Source organism: Staurois parvus, unplaced genomic scaffold (genome assembly GCF_062004578.1).
Source record: "Staurois parvus isolate SC_StPar_1 unplaced genomic scaffold, SC_StPar_1.0 ptg001066l, whole genome shotgun sequence".
Taxonomy (NCBI): Eukaryota; Metazoa; Chordata; class Amphibia; order Anura; family Ranidae; genus Staurois; species Staurois parvus.
In genome coordinates, this window is record NW_028318862.1 from 2,771,591 (window position 1) to 2,780,227 (window position 8,637).

General features: G+C 42.1%; 1 pseudogene; it reads left to right on the top strand.

Annotated features, from left to right (window-relative positions):
* The first annotated feature begins 1,473 nt into the window (after window positions 1-1,473).
* LOC149440608 (U2 spliceosomal RNA) lies at window positions 1,474-1,589 on the top strand (annotated as a pseudogene).
* The last annotated feature ends 7,048 nt before the right edge of the window (window positions 1,590-8,637 follow it).

Consider the following 8,637-nt stretch of genomic DNA (forward strand, 5'->3'; position numbering starts at 1 on the left):
AGTTTCCTTGGGCTTCCCATATACCTCTCAACTCCATCCAAGTTTTAAACCTCTTAATAAAGTAAAAAAAACAAGCTCAAGGACTGTTTACTCACTCTTAATGCGATGTGTGGAAGAAAATGCATGTTGCCTTGCTGTGCAAAGCTGTAGGGGGACACAAAACTCAGCAACTCCTAACCGGGTAGTGCTACACATGCAAAACATCTGATCACCTAAGCCATCAATTAAAATTGAGCAACTGGCAGTACTCTGTGTGTTCAGACACTGGCAACTTTATTGCTCTGAATAAATAGTAAACAAATCCCCACTTGGGACCTCTTTCTGCTTGGGGTGAGGTCCCAGGTGGGTATTTTCAGTTTCTGAACCTGAGAGGACTGCTATCATGCATCAGCTGCTCTTGTAAGTCATCCAGAAAATGAGAGAAGCTGATAGTACTCTGAGTGTTTGAATACTGACAACTTATTTGCTCTGGACAAATGAACAAAAATCCCAGCCTGAGACCGCTTTCTTTTCCAGGGAGGTCCGAGGTTGGGATATTCAGTTTCTGAAGCTGAAAGGACTGCTATCATACAAAACAGAGGATTTTTATTCATTCAAGAAAAGAGAGAAGCTGGCAATGTTTTCAAATGTTGGCAATAGCCAGAGAATCTCTACCTGAGACCTCCTACTCCTCAGAGGAGGTCCCAGGTGAGGATTTCCAGATTCTAAAGCTGAGAAGACTGATCTCATGAAAAACACCTGATCTCCTAAGTCATTCAGGAAAAGAAAGAAGGTAGCGGTACTCTGTGCATTCGAACTCTGGCAACTTTATCTCTCTGGACAGACAAAAAAATCACTTTCTGGGACATCTTTCCCCTTGGGTCAGTCTAACATGAGACAGCAGGCCTAAGGAAAGCGACAGAGTTGACATTGGTGCCTTCCACCATAGGAACCCTACCTTTTGGTAGTCTGTGAGGACGTCAGTTATGAAATACAATTTTGTGAAGGGCATTTGACACGGCAAACCACTGATGGAAACAATAGAAAATGTAACTTTTCAATGAAATTATGTCCAATCTGATTGTGTAATCATTACAAGCCAAGCATTGGCTGGGGCCCAACTGAGAAAATCCACCCTCTCTATTTGTCCTGGTGACCATCATCACTAAGTCAGAAAGTGATGGGAAATTGAATATGTCATTGAAACATGAAGTGAGGGGAAATCTTCCAATGGGGACAATGCTGCAAATACATGAAAACACCTGATGATACTGCCAAACATTCTGTAGTGAAATGACAACACCCCCTCTACTGCATGAGAACCCTATGCATTGTTTTCAGCTCTGCCTGGGCTCTCCCCTGCCGGACTACAAAACAACCCCTCTGCATCTCCATAATATAAGGGGGGGGGTTTTGTTCTGTAGTCTACCAGGGCATACTTCAGACAGTGCTAACAACATTACCTGGGATTTTGTTGCAGCAGAAGCAGTGTTGTCAGCTTCTCGGCCTTTTGGCTAAGATCAAGTGTAGTATCTGTTCTTATCAGTGTCCAGTGGGGGTGCTCCCGGCCATTCTAGCTTTGCGGGGATGGCTGTTGTATAGTACCCCCCCTGGTATGATGGGGGTCCGGAAGGCTGGACCGGAGGGACAGAAACCAGGGAGCGCCACAATTCGCTCTGGGGCATTGGGAGTAATTCCTCTGGGAAAGCTGGAAAGACCCAGTACCTCCTGATTCGGACGGATCTACCTTGGTCTGGCCAGGGGCTGGGGACCCAAAAAGTCCGCAAACTCAGTGCCCCCTGAGGAAGACGCTCTCAGGGGTGCCACTAGTAACACCTGGGTGTGGGACCCCACAGTGTGAAGATGGCACATGGTCACTGTTTTTCACCTCTTTTTGCACAGCGCCCTAAGGACCAGGCCTTTTGGCTAAATCCAGGGCAATTTTTGCTACGGGCCTCAGGGCCTGGTCTGTGCACAATTTGGCACGGTACCACTTTTTTTATTTTCTATTTTCTATTTATTTATTTAATTTATTATGCACTCCCACGTTTTGTCACTTTTTGCTTTACTTATGTGTGTGTTTTTCACGGATGGAGGGTGTGGGTCCTCGGGACTACCCTGAAGTCTAGGGGGAGGATGTGTGGCCTTTTGGTTCCTTCCTCCCCTGATCCCTAGGGGGCCCTTCTTCGGGAGAGCCCCCTGACCAAGTACTGGGTGTCTGGCTTCGGCTGGACACAAGGAACGGTGGTCCACCAGGCCTTTTGGCCAGGAGGACCAATTGGGAACCTTGTCCCCGTCAGGAGCTTCGTGCCCCGGGGGATCAGGGTAAGCGGTCCAAGCCCCTTTAGGGGTAGGACACAGCACACCCCTAAGTGCACTTTTTCGTGTGGTGTTTTGCACTTGCACATTTTTTGTGAACACTTACGGGTTTTTTCGTTATAGTTGCACGTTTGCGGACTTAAAAAAAAAAAAAAAAAGCAGTGTTGTCAGCTCAATTAGTTTCTCACTAGATTTCCAGCAGCATAAATGGTAATTTTACTATTCTTGCAACATTTTTAAAGAGACAAAACATGGGAAATGCACATTTATTGCAAAGCTGTACTGTACCTTTTTTTTTTTTTGCTTTAACCTATGTTACAATACTTTTTTTTTTTTTGATAGTTTTTTTTTGCCAACTATGTCCTACTATGGAGATTTCCCTTCACTTCTTGTTCCATAGTCACACTAGGAAAGGAAATTCTCCAATGTGACGGAATCCCTGGTAGCCACCAGAACTAGAGTCCCCATTGGAAAATTCCCCCTCTATGCCTTTTCTGGTGACCACTCAAAATTTGGGATTTTCTTTCAATCTCAGTGATAACAGTTAACAGTACAAATCGAAAGGGGGAATCTCCCTAAAGGGAACACAGGCAGCAATACAAACATGATGGGAGTTCCAATCCCTCTCCACTCTATCTAAAACTAAAAAAATGTTTTATATTCAGGTGCACTTTAAACCCTGGTTCACATATCCGCGTTCCTGCGGTCTGCGTTTTGCGCGGGCACGAGAGCCCACTCATTTGAATGGACTCCTGTGCCCCGGGACACGCAGGGAAGAAGTCCTCGGTTCCCAGTACGGTTGAGATTTCTAGTGTGGGCGGTGTGCCATTAGAATTAATGACACCGGCCCGCGGGTCCGCATTCCTCTGTACGGGTGATGTGGATTTTTGTGCGGATCCGAAGCGGCACCACCCGCACATACGTGAACCTAGCCTAAGGGCTACTTCACACTACATGCGTTTCAGTGTGTTTTCTTTCTGCATCCAAAATGTACAGAAAGTAGGTTATATGGTTGTCGATGTCATGATTCACATCAATGCTTGCTGTTCCAGTGCATTCCGGTTGCAGAAAAAAAAAAAAGTAGAACAAGCTGCATTTTTCCTGCACGGAAATGTACTGGAATGTTGTAAAATGCATAAAAAATGCACTGGAACGCACCAAAAATGCACTGGAATGCACATGTTCCTATTTATATTGAAGAAAAAGAGGGGGAAAAAAATAACCGGTACGCATCAAAAAGCACCAGAAAGCATCAAAAACTTAACAGAACGCGCCAAAAAGGCGCATTACGGAAACGCATCCGGAACACATCTGGACTGAATTTCTATGGTGTGAACCAACCCTAAGGGCCCTTTAACATAGGTGGGCGACAGCTTGCTAAGACTGTACATATGTCGCTGCCACAATACTCTGCTTCATGGTAGCGGCATTTGTAACTCAGGTTGCAGAGTTTGACGGGTGGCACCACCCATCAAACTTAATTATATAAATGGTGAAGCGCTCAACTTAAGTAAAAGTGAAAATTATCTCATACCTAAATAAACGTGCAAACTAAATAATCAATATAAATAAAATAACTAGTGCAATATCCCCATATATGAATTATACGTCCCTGGTGGTATAGTGATGAACAACTAATACCTCTTGAACTGTGCAAAGTGATACATATATCCAATTAAATAAAAACAATTAAATAAAATATTAATTCAAAATCAATTGTGATGCCACACTGTGCAAAATCATAAAAGTGTTCAAATGACATCACTCCATGCTGCAATTGTGCTCTTCGTGAAAATCTTGACGTGACTCCCCTCAATAATAGCCAAAGTGCCCCCTCACCTTCCACATTCGACCCTTGCGGGTCACAAAGCTTTATATATATATATAATATATCTCTGCCAGGTGTTTTTCTCCTCCACTGCCTCCACCGACCCAATCAAGATCCTCCTCCAGGCAATGAGTTCCACTCAAATAACTCCCCTCACAATACGGACTCAGACACAGGGCGCATATGCAAGAAAAAGTTATTTGAGTGGAACTCATTGCCTGGAGGAGGATCTTGATTGGGTCGGTGGAGGCAGTGGAGGAGAAAAACACCTGGCAGAGATATATTATATATATATATAAAGCTTTGTGACCCGCAAGGGTCGAATGTGGAAGGTGAGGGGGCACTTTGGCTATTATTGAGGGGAGTCACGTCAAGATTTTCACGAAGAGCACAACTGCAGCATGGAGTGATGTCATTTGAACACTTTTATGATTTTGCACAGTGTGGCATCACAATTGATTTTGAATTAATATTTTATTTAATTGTTTTTATTTAATTGGATATATGTATCACTTTGCACAGTTCAAGAGGTATTAGTTGTTCATCACTATACCACCAGGGACGTATAATTCATATATGGGGATATTGCACTAGTTATTTTATTTATATTGATTATTTAGTTTGCACATTTATTTAGGTATGAGATAATTTTCACTTTTATTTAAGTTGAGCGCTTCACCATTTATATAATTTTGTTTGCACATATCTTGCGGTATAGAGAATAGGTGATAGCAGCTAACTTTTGGTCACTAGGTTCTGTGGAGCGCAGGGGGATTTCTGTAAATTTACACCCATCAAACTTACTCACTGAGATCAATGAGCTCGCACTGCAACCAAGAGCCAAATGTTTGGTTCGGAGCTGCAGCCTAGTCCTGCAATGTAAAATGGCCATTCTCAACTTTAAAAAAAGTGACCAAAAAAAACAAAGAAGGATTGGAAGGTGGCAGTAGCACCACCTGCATGCCTGTCATACGGTGCTATACCTCCTTTTAAAAAGCTATGCACTTCGGATTGCTTTTCAAAGGGTGGTAACAGGGGCGGACTGACAACTCATGGGTTCCCCGGGCAATAGGGGATCATGGGGCCCCTCTGTCCTTGCCCAAACTCAAAAAATTAATGCAATAAATAATTTGCGCTAGTAAATATATATATAAATATATAAAAATATATAAAAAAAGTCATATCATAAGTCCAGAATAAAAAATACCAATACCACAAAAAAATGTGCAAAAAAACTTTTGTGCAAAAAAAGTGTCTAAATATGAAAAAATATCACCAAAAAACCTTGATAATATGATGGCAGGTCATCCATAGATATATTTTCAGAAACGAAACTCTGCAGCCCACCGATCCTCATAGATCAAATAACAAGATGAAAAAAGCTTTACAAATTATCGGAAATCCACTTCTCCAAGAGAAAGAAACCACCTTCAATCGTATCCACGGAGGGAAATGCCAGGCACTCGAGAGAAACAGAGAGACTTCATGGTGCAATATTATAAAAGCCAATTCCTTTATTAGCTACTCATTGCACTTACTCAGGAGGTTTCCCAGCCGACACCAGCATCAACAGCATAGCAGCAATCACATAAAACGAGCCTAGCTACTCAGCACATGCGCAGTAGATGGCAGCCAAAAACGTAATGACGTCACATCAATCAAGCTCCGCCCTACGCGTTTCGTCATCGACGTCCTCACGGAGCGTCCTCACGTCGCTGACGAAACGCGTAGGGCGGAGCTTGATTGATGTGACGTCATTACGTTTTTGGCTGCCAGCTACTGTGCATGTGCTGAGTAGCTAGGCTCGTTTTATGTGATTGCTGCTATGCTGTTGATGCTGGTGTCGGCTGGGACACCTCCTGAGTAAGTGCAATGAGTACCTAATAAAGGAATTGGCTTTTATAATATTGCACCATGAAGTCTCTCTGTTTCTCTCGAGTGCCTGGCATTTCCCTCCGTGGATACGATTGAAGGTGGTTTCTTTCTCTTGGAGAAGTGGATTTCCGATAATTTGTAAAGCTTTTTTCATCTTGTTATTTGATCTATGAGGATCGGTGGGCTGCAGAGTTTCGTTTCTGAAAATATATCTATGGATGACCTGCCATCATATTATCAAGGTTTTTTGGTGATATTTTTTCATATTTAGACACTTTTTTTGCACAAAAGTTTTTTTGCACATTTTTTTGTGGTATTGGTATTTTTTATTCTGGACTTATGATTTGACTTTTTTTATATATTTTTATATATTTATATATATATTTACTAGCGCAAATTATTTATTGCATTAATTGTTACACTTTATACATGGTGATTTTTGCAGCTGGTACACTATAAGTGAGTTATATCATTTTAATTTTGACCATAGGCGCTATTATTAATTTTCTTTACCAAACTCAAAAAAGCCTATGAAAAAGGTACCAGGGGAATCTCATGGGGCCCCCTGCTGACCCCGGGCCCTTGGGCAGTGCCAGAGTTTCCAAATGTTCAGTCCGCCCCTGGGTGGTAAGTACTGTTGCCTATCTGAAGGAAACCTAAGACCTACTGAGGTCTGGGGCTGATCCATACTGTTTGCCTGCTGCCATTGTAGCAATAGGAGACTAGGTTGCTGGATAGTTAGGTTTAGGCAAAAGGTAAAGACTCTTCCAAAAGACTCCAGGTCCAACATTTACTACCCTTATTGCACCGCATGTCTGATGCTAAATTAGAGTCATGCCTTAAGTTCAAATATATATCTGACCCTCCACCCCCATGGCTGAATAGCTGGTGAGATGGACCGGGAAGGTGTTGAAGCCACTAGAGTAGCCGTAATAAGAACAATGACTGGAAGGAGAGGGGAGGAAAAACATTAACACACAAAACGGTGGCGAGATGGAGCAAAGAGAAAAGTCATTAATTTGGCAGCATCTCCCTGGAACTGGAACATGAATACAGATGTAGTCGGTTTATCTTGGCTCCTCAGCTGTGAAATGTTCTGCGCTCCAGTGTCTTGTGAACATTAGATAGTTTCCAAAGACAAACCTAAGAAGCCGCGGTCGTTGGCCAAATCGTTCCGGCGCCATACATTAATGCGCAAGAAGAATGCCTTCTATTCGGGCCTGGCCATGGGTGAAATTACATTATATTCTGTTTACATAATTGGAAGCAGTGTTGTGAGCCTGGCTAAAGGGCCCAGCTTCCCCCGGCGCTTGTGTAGCACACAAAACTGGAAGGCGAAAGCGTCACGCCATGCACAAATATAGCACAGAAGACATCATGCACAAAGGCACCTGAAATAAGAACTGCTGGCTTTGATTTGCAGTGACCAATCTGTTTCTGGGGTATAGTCTACAACTGCCATTTATGGTACGGGTTTGAGCTTAAACGATAAAAGCTAGAGACCAGCAGAACTCCCAGGATATCCAGGAGAAATCTGATCGTATTCATGACAAAAGTATCTCAGTGCTGCCAACTGAAGCAAAACAATCAATAATATTCTGTCCTGACTGATCAACTCAGTTTGATCCAACCCAATCAAAACTCAGTCTAAATCTATTGGAAAGGAAGTTATAGTTTTTAAATTGTTTGCCGATTGTATCAAAATAATATTCAGTCTACAACTGCCATTTTTACGTCACGGGTTTGAGCTTAGACAAAATAAGCTAGAGATGATCAGAACTCCTAGGAGATCCAGGAGCAATTCAATAATATTCATGACAAAGGAATCTCAGTATTACTGATTGATGCCATTGGTAATATTCTTCCTAGCCAATCAACTGAGTTTGATCCTATCCAATCAAAACTCAGTCTAAATCAATTGAAAGGGAAGTTATGGCTTTTTGATTGTTTGCCGATTGGATCAAAATTATGTTCAGTCTACAACTGCCATTTGTGAACTTAAACAGATCAAACTTGAGACCATAGAACCCCCAGGTAATGCATCTTTTACTGGATGGATGGACAAGCTCTGTAGTGCAATCTCTATTGGTGGCCATTCACGCTTTGATAAATCATCCATTTCTTTTCTGAGCGATCACATCTGATAGGAATAATCAATCTATAGTCAACAACCCATTCAATTGATATGCCACATGGAGAGAAGTTGATTTCAATCGCTGGTTAGAATTTGAACGTAAGTTATTCATCTCATCTCTGTTTCCACCATGTTATCTCATATTCAGATTAACCGAAAGACGATCGTATTGATGAACCATCTCAGTGCTGCCAATTGATGCAAAACAATCAATAATATTCTGCCCTGACTGATCAACACAGTTTGATCCAACCCAATTGAAACTCAGTCTAAAACAATTGAAAGGGAAATTCGGGCTTTTTGTTTGTTTGCTGATTGGATCAAAATGATGCTCAGTCTACAACTGCCATTTACGGTACGGGTTTGAGCTAGACAACATAAGCTAGAGATCATCAGAACTCCCAGGAGATCCAGAAGATAGTAAACTATTAATCTCATTTCTGTTTCCACCATGTTATCTCATATTTAGATTACCCAAAAGATTATCGTATTCATGAACCAT